Here is a 14,755-nt window from a genome sequence, read left to right on the forward strand (position 1 = left end):
GATGCTTGTGATTTATATAATGTGTGATTATTCCTAACCTATGATGTATGCAAGATGGGATTTGAGTTATTATGACATGATGACCTCATGTATGATACTATATTATATGCAATGGATATATATGTATGCAATGGTTATAATGGTGCGTAAAATGCAATGTAGTGTATGAGCTTAACTTGCAACATAACTCTTTTTATTTCAAAACATGTATTTGTTACATTGGATTATAGCTCATAATATACTTGTTATTGATTTTTATGTGTATATGATATCTACATGTGATGATATGAATGTTTCTAAATAAATGGATGTAATGAATGCAATGAAAATGCAACTAATATAAGTGGTAAAATAACTAAGTGGAAATGAAAAATGGTAATGAAAATATGATAACTAAATGAGAATGAATATGATAATGAAACTAAACGGGAATGCAATTGAATGATAAATGAAAATGGTAATGATAACTAAATGATGGAATAGTAATAAATTACAACTATATGACATCCTACATGTGAATGGAAATGCACATTTTTTTATAATGAGCTAACCATAATACAATGATATAGAACTAAAAAAAGGAAAGAGGAGGGGGGAGAAGTGAATAAATTGAAGTCTCCAAGATAAGGGGAATGGAATGAAAAATGGAATGAATGGGTGGTGATTTTTTTGTTGTTGTGCAGATGTGGAGAGCAAACCTAGTTTAATATTGTCAAGGATGATCTACATTATTGATTATAGGAATCGGGACATTGTGAAGATCCAGGCGTGGACTAGACTCTCAAACAATAGGTATCTCAATGCACACAAGCTCGCAAACATCGTGATGATGTAAATGCGGGACTACAAGATTGTACAAGAGAAACCTTCAAACACGTCATACCACAAAAAGATTTCCCAATATACACCAACCTAGGGCATACCATAATATAGAATGATCATGGTAGCCCTAGATAGGAGTAGTCATAGGACACAAAGATGCAAATCAAAACAAAAGATCAAATTATGCAAACATCATACACATGACCAACTAATATCTCTTGCCAAGAGTAGGAGTAGGATTATGATGATAGTGTCGGACACAGGAAGGACACATCTCGATGGGAAAAGTTAACTAATATGACTGAGTAGGCAATAGAGAAGATGGCATGCACAAGAATGCGGATGTGAAATTGATTGGTGGGATTTGATTAAGTTCATGTAGATGGATTCTTGGGTGATGCGCAAGTCAAGAAGAAGCTCAGCTTGACGAGATAAGCTCATAAAAACAAGGAAAAACTAAGTATGATGGGACAAAAGCTTAGTTTATTGAGACGATCCTAAAGGATCTATATGAAAGCTCATCATCTCATGAGGGGAAGGCGAGTATGATGGATGTAGGTAAGCATTGCAAGTGATCAAGATGGAAGGGACCTGCATAAATAAAGGGCAGATTGATGGGCTAGATGTCGAATTAATGGCTTACATGACTAAAGAAATATGGATACCGATGAGGGGAGGGGCAAGGAGTAGGCAATGGCCAAAGTCTAAATGATTTATCATGTGTAGTCCCATGCATGGTGAGTTGTCTTATCAATGATATCACTAAAATAATAGGCATCTAAGGTGGATAAGGTGTGGTGTTTGTGCATGCTGGGGGGAGTTGGAGGCTAATTAATGGCTTACATTACAAAATATGGATATTAGTTGGGAGGGTGGGAAAGTATGCAAGCAAGGGGATGAGTGTCCAAAGAGACAGTGGATCTGACTTATTTACCTTGACGCCTGATACTAGGTTTTCACCAAGGTAATTGCCCATAATGCCACAAAGTGGTTTTCACTGATGGACGAATTGATTTTTTCTTTACTTTTTTACTTTTTTCATTTTTTTTGTATTTTTATGATTTTTTGATTTTTTTGATCTTTTTTCTGATTTTTGAAGACTGGTAACCTCTAAAAACTAGGTACAGAATCTCTTTAGATGCATGATATTCATGGGCTCATCCAAATGATCTCCTTCAGGTGTAGCCAATTGATAGGCTCTTGATCCATATTTTGCAGTGATAAGATAGGGTCCAAGCGAATTAGGCTCAAATTTTCCTTTCTTCTCACAATCCTAAAGATTCTTTTGATTGTCCATAAGAACTAGGTCACCAATGTCAAATTCTGAGGTTCTGACTTTCTTGTTGTAGCTTAGTCGTAGGCAATTCTGATATACTCAGAGATGATTTAAGGCTTTAAGATGCCTTTCATCTAGCAGTTCCAACTCTTGCAGTCTGGCCACTCTGTATTCCTCATCAGGAAGGATGTTCTGCAGTGATACTCGAAGCAAGGGGATCTCAATCTCAAGGGGGAGAACGACTTCAAAACTGAAGACTAGGGAGTATGGAGTAGCTCCTGTGGGGGTACGAATGCTTATGCAGTAGGCCAGAGGGCGGGATGGAGTTGCAAGTCTCAATCACAACCAACTTCATTGATTGTTTTCTTAAGGATCTTAATAAGGATTTTATTTGAAGCCTCAGCTTGACCATTACCTTTCAGGTAGTAGGGGGTGGAAAAGCGGTGTTGGATGGAAAACTTCTGGCATAATTCTTTAACATCCTAATTTTTCAAAGGTCTACCATTGTTTGTTATGACCACTTTAGGAATTCCATAACGACATATTAGGTAATTCAGGATGAACTTGGAGATTTGTTTGCCAGTGGTGAAAGTGAGTGGTATAGCTTCCACCCACTAAGTGAAGTATTTTGTGGTGGTTATTATGAATTTATGTCCATTAGATGAGGTGGGGTGGATTTTTCCTATGAGATCGATCCCCCACTAAGAGAAGGGCCAAGGTGTGATAAACGACTGCAAGTCTTGAGAAGGCTCATGGATCTTGTCATCATGATTCTGAGAAGGGATACATTTCTTCACATACTGATATGCATCTTCTTCTATTGTTGGCTAGTAGTATCTTGTGTGCAAGAGCTTCTTATCTAGAGTAAGGCCACTTGAGTGTGCTCCACAAATACCTTCGTGCACTTCACATAGTGCCCATTCAGCCTCTTTGTTTAAACACCTTAGGAGGGTTCTGTCCAAATGCCTTCGAAATAGAGTACACCAAGGATAGTGTAGCAAGTAGATCAACTAATGAAGGTTTGTTGATGGGTTTTAGTGAGGTGAGGGGGGATGATATCGTGAAGGTAGATGAAGGTTTCTTTGTACCATGGGGAATCAGAACCAATGAGGACACACACCATTTTCGAGTTGAGGACATCATATTTTGGTACTAGGAGCTGCTCAACCAAAAAATCACACTTCTAACTATTTTTGGGCATCCGCAAGAGGGAGCCAATTGTATCCATTGGGTCGATAGCTCTGTTGTTTGTTCTAGGAACTTGGTCAAACTAAATGAAAGTGAAATGATGCTTAAGATATTCAACCATGCTATGATAAGGGAGCAACTTGTCATCCTTTATCTGATACTCATCGTTAGCTTTCTTTATGACAAGTTGGGAATCATTGTATACTTGTAGTTTTGTGATCTTCCATTGAATAGCCAGACGGAGTCTAGTAATGAGAGTTTCATACTTTGTAATGTTGTTGGTGTAGGCAAAGTCTATCTTGTAGGACTTAGTGATGCAATCTCCTTATGGTGCGACTAGTGATATACCTTCCCCCAATCCATGTTGTGTGCAAGAGCCATCAAAGTATAACTGCCATTTTGTAGATGTGGTGACAGTCATGACAACATCATTAGGAAATTCTGCTATAAGGGGGTGATCACCTTGAAGTGGGGCGTCAACCAATTAATCGGCTATTATGTCCCTTGATTATTTTTTGTCTATGTACTCAATGTCAAATTCACTCAGGAGCATTACCCATTTTGTTGTTCATCTTACGAGAGCATCTTTAGACAACAACTATTTGAGGGGATCAATCTTCGCTATCAGTTTGGTCTTGTTGTTGAGCATATAGTGACTTAGTTTCTGAGTGTTGAAGACCACTACAAGGCAAGCTCTTTTTATGGGAGTATAGTTATGTTCATATCCAATAAGGTGTGGTTGATGTAGAATATTGCATGCTCTTTGCCTTTGTCATCCATTTATGTTGATAATGCCCCTAGTGCAGCTATAGTTACCGATATGTACAAGAAGAGGGGTTGTCTTGGAATAGGTGGCATCAAAACTAGAGGGGAGGCCAAGTATTTTTCCAATTTGTCAAAGGCATTTAGACATAGGTAGTCCCACTTGAATCTGGTATCTTTATGTAGGAGGTGGGCAAATGGATGACACTTATCTGCAAGTTGTGCAATGAACTGACGGATGGATTGAAGTTTTCCTTGGAGATTGTGAAGTTGTCTGAGTGTCCTAGGAGGAGGCATTTTCATGATCTCTTTGACTTTGGTCGGGTCCACTTCTATTCCTCTGCGAGAGAATATGAATCCCAACAACTTTCTCGATGTGACCCCAAAGACACATTTCTTAGGGTTAAGATGCAACTTATACTTTTCAAGTTTGTCAAATATTTTTCTTAAGACAGGAATGTGCTCCTCTTGTTTTAGACTTGCCTAGAAGATTATCCACATAATCATCCATAATGTTGTATAGAAGGTCATGGAAGATGGTTGTCATGGCTCTTTGATATGTTTCTCCTACATTATTTAAACCAAAGGGCATGAATTGATAGCAAAGGTGCCCCAAGGAGTTATGAATGTTGTTTTATGTTGGTCTTATTTTGTGATCCTTATCTGATTGTATCCAGAGAATCCATCCGTTAAGGAGAGCATCTCGTGTCCAGCTATGAGGTCTACAATCATGTCTATATTTGGTAAGGTAAATTCATCTTTCAGACATGCTTTGTTGAGGTCTTTGAAGTCTTTGCAAATCCTAATGCCCCCAGTGGGCTTGCCAATGGGTACAATGTTTGAAACCCACTCAGGATAGTCAATGGGTTTAATGAATCCAACATCTAGAATTTTCCAAAGTTATGCTTTAATTGAGAGGGCAACTTGTGGATGCATCTTGTGTAGCTTCTTTTTAATTAAGTTAGCATCTGGTCCGACAACAAGATTATGGACTACCAATTTTGGGTGAAGGCTAAGAATGTCAACGTAAGACCAGGCAAATTTGTTTTGTGTGTCTTGTAGGAAATGTTAGTCATTGTTGTTGTCATTGATGCCAACATATTCCTATGTATTGCTCCGGTGATTGCAAATTGGGAAGATCTTATGATCCGGTTTGCAGTGTTGTTTTGATGATCATTGTTTTACAAAGTTCAGTATATCCTCCAGTATATTCCGGTGTGATCAGATCTTGTGCTAAGTTTTTGGGATATTGTTTGGGATGGTCTTGTGTATCTCCATTTCAAATGGATCGTGATTTGGTGATCCACAAGTTATCTTTCTTCGTGATAGTTGTTGATTGGTTGTGTTCTCGAACTTTCAGACGTTGACAGATGAAGATTTGATAAGTGGTGTTGGTGCAACTTTGTTTCTAATGATTCTATGAGATTTTGCCAAGATCAAGAGGCAATGGAAAGCACAAATAAGAGAGAACAAAATAGATGATAGAAATAAATTGTATCCTATCAAGATGAAAAATATGATCAACTGGATCATTAAGCATTACATACAATGAATATGAGCCTGCTTATATAGGCAAGGCTATATGGATATGTGAGCACACAAACATGACATGTGGCTCAATAAGAAACAGGGTAGGTAGGAAATAGGTGTGGGTAGGTAGGAGAAACACTATAATATTCCACATGAGGTGGATTACCCACTGAATGTGGAGTGTAACAACAAGATCAACACCATAAAAGGTGGAAATTCTCCTACACACACTATCCCAATGTGGCACAAACACCCAAGTGTCTCATACCCAAACTACTATGAAATGCATTTCCTAAGTAAACTTAAGTAAAGTGTAATAATATCCAAGATGAATAATTATTTACACCAACACCCCTCCTTAAGTGCAACTTAGGGGAATGCACTTAAGTCTACAATGCAACTAAGCAATGCAAGATGGGTCCCGACTACTAGGCCATGTTAGGTACCCATGTACAAATGCAAATGCATGCAAACCAATGCAATGAAATCTCTCACAAAGTGGGGAAAGAGAGAAAAACCCAATGGGAAAAAACCCTCCCCCAAAAGAGAGATGAAAAACTAGATACAAAGAACTCTCATAGAAGTATGTGAAGGACAAAACCCCATGTGAGGAAAAAGTCCCCCCCATATGAGAGAAGAAGAGAAGCTAGGAAGCCCCCCCTCAATGTTGAATCTGCACCAATGATAGAAGCTTGATGTATGAAGAAACTTCTCCACGAACGTCGAACAACATTCCTCCCCTTAGGAAGAAACAAAACCAAAGGTGTATCCATGAAGTCTCCCCAATCATGAAGGGAAGATGTATGAAGAAAGCTCATGATGAAAGGAATCTCTAAAAATTGATCAAGTGTCCCCATGTTGATGTTGAAAGATACCCCCTCCAAAGGTAGTAAACTGTGCCACACTGCTGAAAAAGGCACCCCAAGATCTAGTGGAGATGGATGTAGAACATGTCCCAAAGACTCACATTTCTCCTCAAAAGTTAAAGAGACCTCCTCCAACTGCTGTACATAAGTATCCACAATCATGTCAACCTCGAAAGAATGATCATGTAGAGAATGAACAAGAGGGTCAAAGTGTTCCCTTGCAACAATTGAAGAAGGATCACCTTCATCAAAGAGAAGATGAATGTCATCAATGATGTCTCCCAAATCTGCAATGTAGGATTCCATAAATAAACCTACAATGTCTGTCAAGTAATCATCCCATGAATCTGAAGTTGGAAGACAATGAATATCCTGCTGCACTGAATCACATGAAGGCAAAACTGTCACACTATCCGCATCATCAGGTGCAATAAGTGATGTGATATCAATATGAGGAGATGAAATACAAGACTCAAGAACGGGTTCACATGTGAGAATCCCCATGTTCAAGTGCCCAAAGTTCTCCTCAAAATCTGAACCATCACAAGAAGTGTGATCATCATGTGTAGAATCATCAAATGTGAAATCATCATCATCAACAAAATCTGAAAAGGAGTATAACCGAGATGCATGATCAACCACCCCAGTCGCAATGATAGCTCTAGTCTCCAAGTTTTTAATGAAAACTGACTCAGGTGTGAACTCCACAACTCTCTTAGTTGCGCCATGTGTGATTTGATAGATAGAAAGGAGATTGTTTGTCAAGTGGGATACACACAACACATTATTGAAGGAGTTATCCCCAATGTCAATAGATCCTTTCCCAATCACATCCATGTATGTATGATTGCCCATCAAAATCTGCGGCATGGTGCAAGGCTCAAATGTAGAGAACATAGACTGCGAAGATGCCATATGATGAGAAGCCCCTGAATCTAGAAGCCATCTCTCTGAATCATGACTGATAGTAGCACATAGAGCTTTTCCTTTTCTTGTCCCAAAAGAGTGAGTCTTCCCACTTGTAGAAGCCATGAATGCTTTCCCTTTTCCTTTTGAATGTGAGGAAGTGGAAGTTGATGAATCATCCTTCTTCTAGACATTAGGCAAATCAATGTTATGCTTTTTGAGGATATGTGTGAGCTCATCAATCTTCTTAGAATGGAAACAACGCTCCTCATGACCAACCTTTTTACAATAGGCACAAGTAGGTCTCTCCTTCTTTGGTGAATTATCCCTCTTGGAAGAGGATGTATCTCCTTGTTGTGGAGAGGATGATGCTTTGTCCTTAGGCTTTGATTGCCATTTCTTCTTGTTTGAGTTGTCCTTTCCTTGATTTCCTTTGTTCCCTTGATTTGCCACTAATGCTTGAGACTTAGAAGCCTTAAGAATGCCCATGCTTATCAACTTAGTTTGTTCCATCATCAACATTTCATTGAAAGCATCAAATGTAGGCATTGTGTAGCTTGAACCCATTGTCATCCTATGGGTTTGGAAACTAGAAACAAATGTTGCATATTCTTGTGGAAGCTTGCCTATCAAGTTGAATATCAATTGAGTATCCTTCTTATCAATGCCACAATATTTGAGTTGTGCCCTCAACTCATTTGCCTTAGTGACATAATCTTGTATAGTATCGATTTTCTTGGGATCTAACATGGTGAGATCACTATCAATCTGATATCCCCTAATCTCATCAACTTGACCATACAAGTCTTGAAACTTTTTCCAAGCATCCTTGATTAGAGTACACTTCTCAATATGAAAAATGAGATCCTTTGATACATACTTTCTTAAGGCACCAATTGCCATGATATTTTTAGTGAGCCAATCCAAGTGACCAACTGGATCAACCTTAGGATCAACAGGAGAAACAATAGTTCCATCAATGTAATGAGTTAGTCCTTTTTCCACAAGTTTACTCCATGCATCAATTTTCCAAGTAGCATAATTATGAGGAGTTAAGAGAGGAAACTTAGAAGAACCCATAGCAACAAAAAGGAAGGAACACAAAAGCACAAGAGACACCCCCCAAATTCACTCAATCAAAGTACCCCCCCAAAAAATGATGATTTTGGCACTTTATACTTAGTGCGTATACAATGGGCCACTTGCAAAACAAGGCAAAGTGGACTTTTGATTCCAATTTACAACTTCTCAAAAATGAGATCTAAGAGACTTCAACAAATACTGCTAGTGATCTAAACTGAGATCCAAGAAAAATGCAAGTACCAAATATGCCAAAAATGGCCAAATACTGAAAGTACTATTTCTACTTAAAATCATTGCAAACAGATGGTAGATTATGAAAGTAGATGAAAAAATATGCACTTCCAAAAAACATAGCACCTGAAAAGGAGTCCATATGAGCCCAAACGAAGCCTCCAAAGTTGTAAAAATCGGGATTTCGCGATTTCCGAAAAAGCTATATCCAAAAATAAAAAAAAATCACCACTGTATAGATCATGAAATTCTACCCAAACAAAAAAAAAATGCTCGTAAAAACGAGTCCGGATGAGTGAGACGTCGCTATTTGAAAATTGTCTGCAAAATTATAATTTCTGGAAAATTTTCGCTGCAGCGTCAAACTTCAAATGCCTCTAGATTTGGCCTCCGAAGTCCAATTTGGATGAAACAAAAGGCATAACTGACTTTCTTGGACCTCCTCAATCCAATGGTAACCTCAGATTTGACCCATCAATCTTCAATAATAACCTGCAATAGAAAACTCCAAAATACACAATACCAAATAGCATCAATTTCTCTCAATTAGCAAACCAATGACACTCTAATGGCTCTGATACCATGTGAGATTTTGCCAAGATCAAGAGGCAATAGAAAGCACAAATAAGAGAGAACAAAATAGATGATAGAAATAAACTATATTCTATCAAGATGAAAAATATGATCAACTGGATCATCAAGAATTACATACAATGAGTATGAGCCTGCTTATATAGGCAAGGCTATATGGATATGTGAGCACACAAACATGACATGTGGCTCAATAAGAAACAAGGGTAGGTAGGAAATAGGTGTGGGTAGGTAGGAGAAACAATATAATATTCCACATGAGGTGGATCACCCACTGAATGTGGAGTGTAACAACAAGATCAACACCATAAAAGGTGGAAATTCTCCTACACACACTATCCCAATGTGGCACAAACACCCAAGTGTCTCATACCCAAACTACTATGAAATGCATTTCCTAAGTAAACTTAAGTAAAGTGTAATAATATCCAAGATGAATAATTATTTACACCAACAGATTCTAACGTGCTTGATGATGTTTCCTAGTCATGTCCTATTTTTTTTTTGTCAATCTTCATTGATTGTTGTGTGATTTTTTTATGGTTTCTATGAACTGGTGATGATTTTTGTGTTATACAGTTTTTCCTGGTGGTGTAGCGTGTTGCAGTTGATCTTGGCATGATTTCTAGTGGAGTTGTGCATTTGGGAATTTGATTTAGGTCCATGCTATTCTATGTAAATCATTATATTGGTCCACTGGTCGATCTTTGTATCATGTGATGTAATTTTGTAATTAAGGGTTGAGGGTTTAGCCAACCTTGTTATCAAGGTTCATGAATTGTATATATAGGTGACATATTCATGTAATTTAGGTGTCAATGTTATGTCTACATTATCAGAGAGTGATGTATGTACAAACAAGAGATTTATCGTTCGCTGTTAAGATTAAGGAGAGATTGGTGTTGCATAGCAGACAGTTGTGTTTAAGCGGAACTATGATCAGGCATTTGGAGATGCTATTTTTTTAGTTCATTTCTTCTGGATTGTAGTCCAAAACTTATTGTAAGATAGTGAGACTTCCCTAAGGGTTGTAGCCTTCTAAACCATCGTATTTGAGTGGTGATCTCTAGGTAGTGTGCCTGAATGCATGTGCATTCCCTATTGTAATGTTTTCACATACTAATGCAAAGCATTATCTTACTATGGGTAGGTTCCCACTGTGGTTTTTCCCTTAACCGGGTTTCCCATGTCAAAATCTTGGTGTTGTGTGTTGTGCTCTCAATTTGCTTATCTTTGTTGTTACTGCAATTTATCAGATCTATGTTTTGTTATTAAGTTTGTTAATCTGATGAAGACTGATTTACCCCCTCTCGGTCTTCCTTCTTGGATGTTGCTAACAATTGGTATTAGAGCTAGATTCTCTGGTAGAAGCTTAATCGCTTGAGGAGATCCGAGATGGAAGCTCAAGGTGTTATCTTTAAGAAGGATAGTCTGAGATTTGATGGAAGTAGCTATGCTATATGGAAGAATCAGATGGAAGTGCACTTGAAATGTTTTAGAGAAGATTACTGGAAGATTGCAAAGAATGCCTATTTTGCTCCTTCAAATGGACAGAATACTCTTGATGAGATCAAGGAAGTTGAACATAATATTAGAGTGAAGGAAACATTGCTTAGTGCCCTAACTGATTCTAAGATGACAAATGTAATGGGACTTCAGACCGCACATGAGATCTAGGTGAAGCTTGAGATTATGTATGAAGGTGATAAACAAGTGAAGGTTGCTAAGTTGCAGAGTTTAAAAGGAAAATATGAGGTGTTGAAGATGGGAGATGATGAGAACATACACTCTTTCATGGCTAAGGTGAATGATCTTGTCCTAGGTGTCAGATGTGTCGGTGGAACCATTGAGGAAGATGAAATTGTTGTTAAGGTGTTGAGATCTTTGCCTCTTGCTTATAAACATAAGGTTGCTGCTATTGATGAGATCCAGAGTGTGACTACAATGATAAGAGACATGTTGGTTGGAAAGATTGTTGCATTTGAGTTGAGTGAATTTGGAGAATCACATGGAAAGTCTGAGACAACATTTAGAGCATCATCATCTGTATCCAATAAGCAAAAGTATGATCTTGATTAATGGAAAATATCTAGATATAAAAGAGAGAGAGAAGAGAGATGGAAGAGCAAGAAAGAGAGTTGGATGAACTTGAAGCATTGATTTCCTAGAGATTTCCTAAAGGAGCCGATAAATATGATGGAAAGTTCCCTTTGAAATATTTCTCTTGTAATAAGATAGGACATTTTGCTTCTAGATGCCAAGAGAGAATGGCTAAGTATGACAGGCATGATAAATTTGATAAGCATGATGGGAATTGTAGACACCTAAAATTAATGTTTATTTAATTTAAGCCTGTCATCATAATCAACTAATTTAATTGTGTTATTTCTCTTCTTCTTAATGTTAATTTAATCAATCTTGTCACTATAGTCTAATAATTAATTTATCAAATAAATTAATTATTTCCCCATTCTTCTAAAGTCAACCAAATCATTAAGTCTTCTAAATTCCTCTTAATTAAATTAATTCTAATTAATTAACTTAAGTCATGTGATTCCTACAAATCGCTTTTTTCTAATCCCCTCTTAGCCTAATTAATTCTTCCTTAATCATACTTATCATTATTCTCCAATTTTATATTCCTCCACTCATGTCACGTCACCTTTGATCCTTTCAAGGGAATTCAAATTCCTTGAATCTCCCCATGCACACCCTTCCCAAGGAATTTTAAATTCCTTTTCCTTTTCCAATCCCCATGCACACAATATCTAAGGAATTTTTAATTTCATATGCATCCCCCAAGGAATTTTTAATTCCTTTTATTCCTCCTAGGTGCATTGGGAACTCTTCCCCGTGTACCTTGAGGAGGGTGGAGACAAGAAATACCTTTATGGAAAATCTCTTGGTCTCCACCCCCCTTGTCATGTCATTGTCCCTTGATCCATGTGATCTCCTCTCCTCAAATCCCATCCCTCCATTCCTCTTCAATCTTGACCGTCTGTTTTCTTCTATTCACTTCTATAAATTGGGGTCTCCATCCCTTCTCTTGATCATCCATAATTCAAGTAATCTTATGCTGCTAATTTGAGTCTATCCATCCATCAAGAGAATCCACATAATAGCCATATTTGCCCATAATCCATCCTTGAACAATTATCCATCCTCATATCCATCTATTGTTGTGCAACTTGGAGAGCCATCCACATCATATCATTGGACCAATCCAAACAAGTCAAGAAGGGGCGCATTATTGGCTTCAACTAGGGTCCAAATCAAAGGAACAAGAGAGACTCCTCTCTTGCAAGGTATAATCTAGTTAGCTTGTTGTTTTCATTTAGATTTGATGCTTATTTAGATTTGAACTAACATACCAACCTTGCATGAAAGTTTCCCTTGGTTCAAGAATGATAGATATAAAAATCATGAGAAGTATGATAAGCCTTACAAGCCTAACTAGAAATATAGGAATCAAAAGAACTATTATTATGTTGTTGATGAAGGTATTACAAATGAAGAATAAGAAGGAGATGAAGTTGTATTCCTTTCCATTAAGGAAGATGGACCTATACCTATTAATTCCACAAGTTGCACTATTGAGGAGAAAGCTTTAGCTGCTAAAGTTGAAGAGAAAGATGAATGGGTAATTGACAGTGGTTGTTCACGTCATATGATTGGTGATAAAAGCAAATTTGTGAGTATGGAAAGATATGATGGTGGAATAGTTAAATTTGGAGATGACAAAGCCTATGTAATCCATGGGAGAGGTTCTATTTCTTTTAATGGTAAGCATAATACTAATGATGTCTTGTATGTTGAAGGTTTGAAGCATAATATTTTGAGTGTTGGACAAATGGTTGATAAAGGTTATGATCTACAATTTAAGGATGGAAAATGCAAGATCCTAAATGCCTCTGGAATGGAAATTGCATCTAGAACTAAGACTGAAGGTAACATTTTTCATTTGAATGCCGGTGAGAAAAGTTGTTTGATTGCTCAGATTGATGAAAGTTGGCTGCGGCATAGGAGAATGTGTCATGTAAATTTTAATTCAATGATTAAGATCTATTCTACACAATTTGTTAGAGATATGCCTAAGATTGTTAAGCCTACTAGGTAAGCAAAGAAGGATTTCTTTCAAGAGCAAGCAATATACATCAGATGGATTGCTAGATATTTTGCATACTGACCTATGTGGACCTAAAAATGTTAGAAGTGTGCAGGGTGATAGATATTTTATGTTGCTAATTGACGATTATTCCAGAATGATGTGGATTATCTTTTTGAAGGAGAAATCATAAGCATTGGACAAATTCAAGATATTCAAAGCAAAGGTTGAGACTGAGCCTGGATTGAAGGTGAAGTGTCTGAGATCTGATAGAGGTGGATAATTATGTTCTAGAGAGTTTAATTCATTATGTGAGAAGCATGGGATTAGAAGACAATTATCTACTCCTAGAACCCCTCAACATAATGGAGTTGTTGAAAGGAAGAACAAAATTGTCTTGGATGTTGCAAGGAATATGCTAATTGAAGGAAATGTTTCGAAGATCTACTGGAGAGAAGCTATTAGCACTGTTGTTTACACATTCAACATAGTTCATATTAAAGGTGATATTAGTAAGACTCCTTATGAGCTATGGTTTGGTCATGTTCCTACTATGAGATATTTCAGAGTATTTGGTAGCAAATATTATATCAAGAGAGATGAGGATATTGGAAAGTTTGATGCTAGAAGCGATGAAGGAATTTTCTTGGGATATTCAACAAAGAGCAAAGCCTACCAGTGCTACAATAAGAGACTAAGAAAGATAGTGGAAAATGCAAATGTGAAGGTGGATGAGAACCTTGGAAAAGAGATCAGAGCATGTGGTTATGATGATGGACAACATATTGTTTTAGCCCCTATTCAGACTGAAGAACCTAAGCAGAATGATCCGATAGAGACAGTTAACCCAAATGTTGTTGTTGTTGGTGAAGAGGTGCAAGAACGTGATAATCAGAATAATCAGAAGACTCCGAGTTATGTAAGATTGAATCATTCTAAAAAAATAGATTATTGGTGATAATAATAAAGGTGTAATGACTAGAAGAAGGTTAGCTACTGAAAAAGTATGTTTGATTTCTAAAGTTGAACCTAAAGATGTTGTTGAAGCTTGTAAAGATAAAAAATTGCATGAGAGCTATGGAAGAAGAATTAGATCAGATTGAAAAGAATAATACATGGGAACTTGTGCCTAGACCCAAGGATAAGAATGTTATTGGTACTAGATGGGTATTCATAAACAAATTGAATGAAGTCGGTGAAGTTGTTAGAAATAAAGCTAGACTGGTTTGCAAAGGATATTCTCAAAAATAAGGGATTGATTATGAGGAGACTTTTGCTTCGGTGGCCAGACTTGAAGTTGTTAGATTGTTGCTTGCATATGCTGCTTATAAAGATTTCAAGGTATATCAGATGGATGTCAAATCTGCCTTTTTGAATGGTGATCTAGAGGAAGAA

This window comes from Cryptomeria japonica, chromosome 11 (assembly GCF_030272615.1).
Source record: "Cryptomeria japonica chromosome 11, Sugi_1.0, whole genome shotgun sequence".
Classification (NCBI taxonomy): Eukaryota; Viridiplantae; Streptophyta; class Pinopsida; order Cupressales; family Cupressaceae; genus Cryptomeria; species Cryptomeria japonica.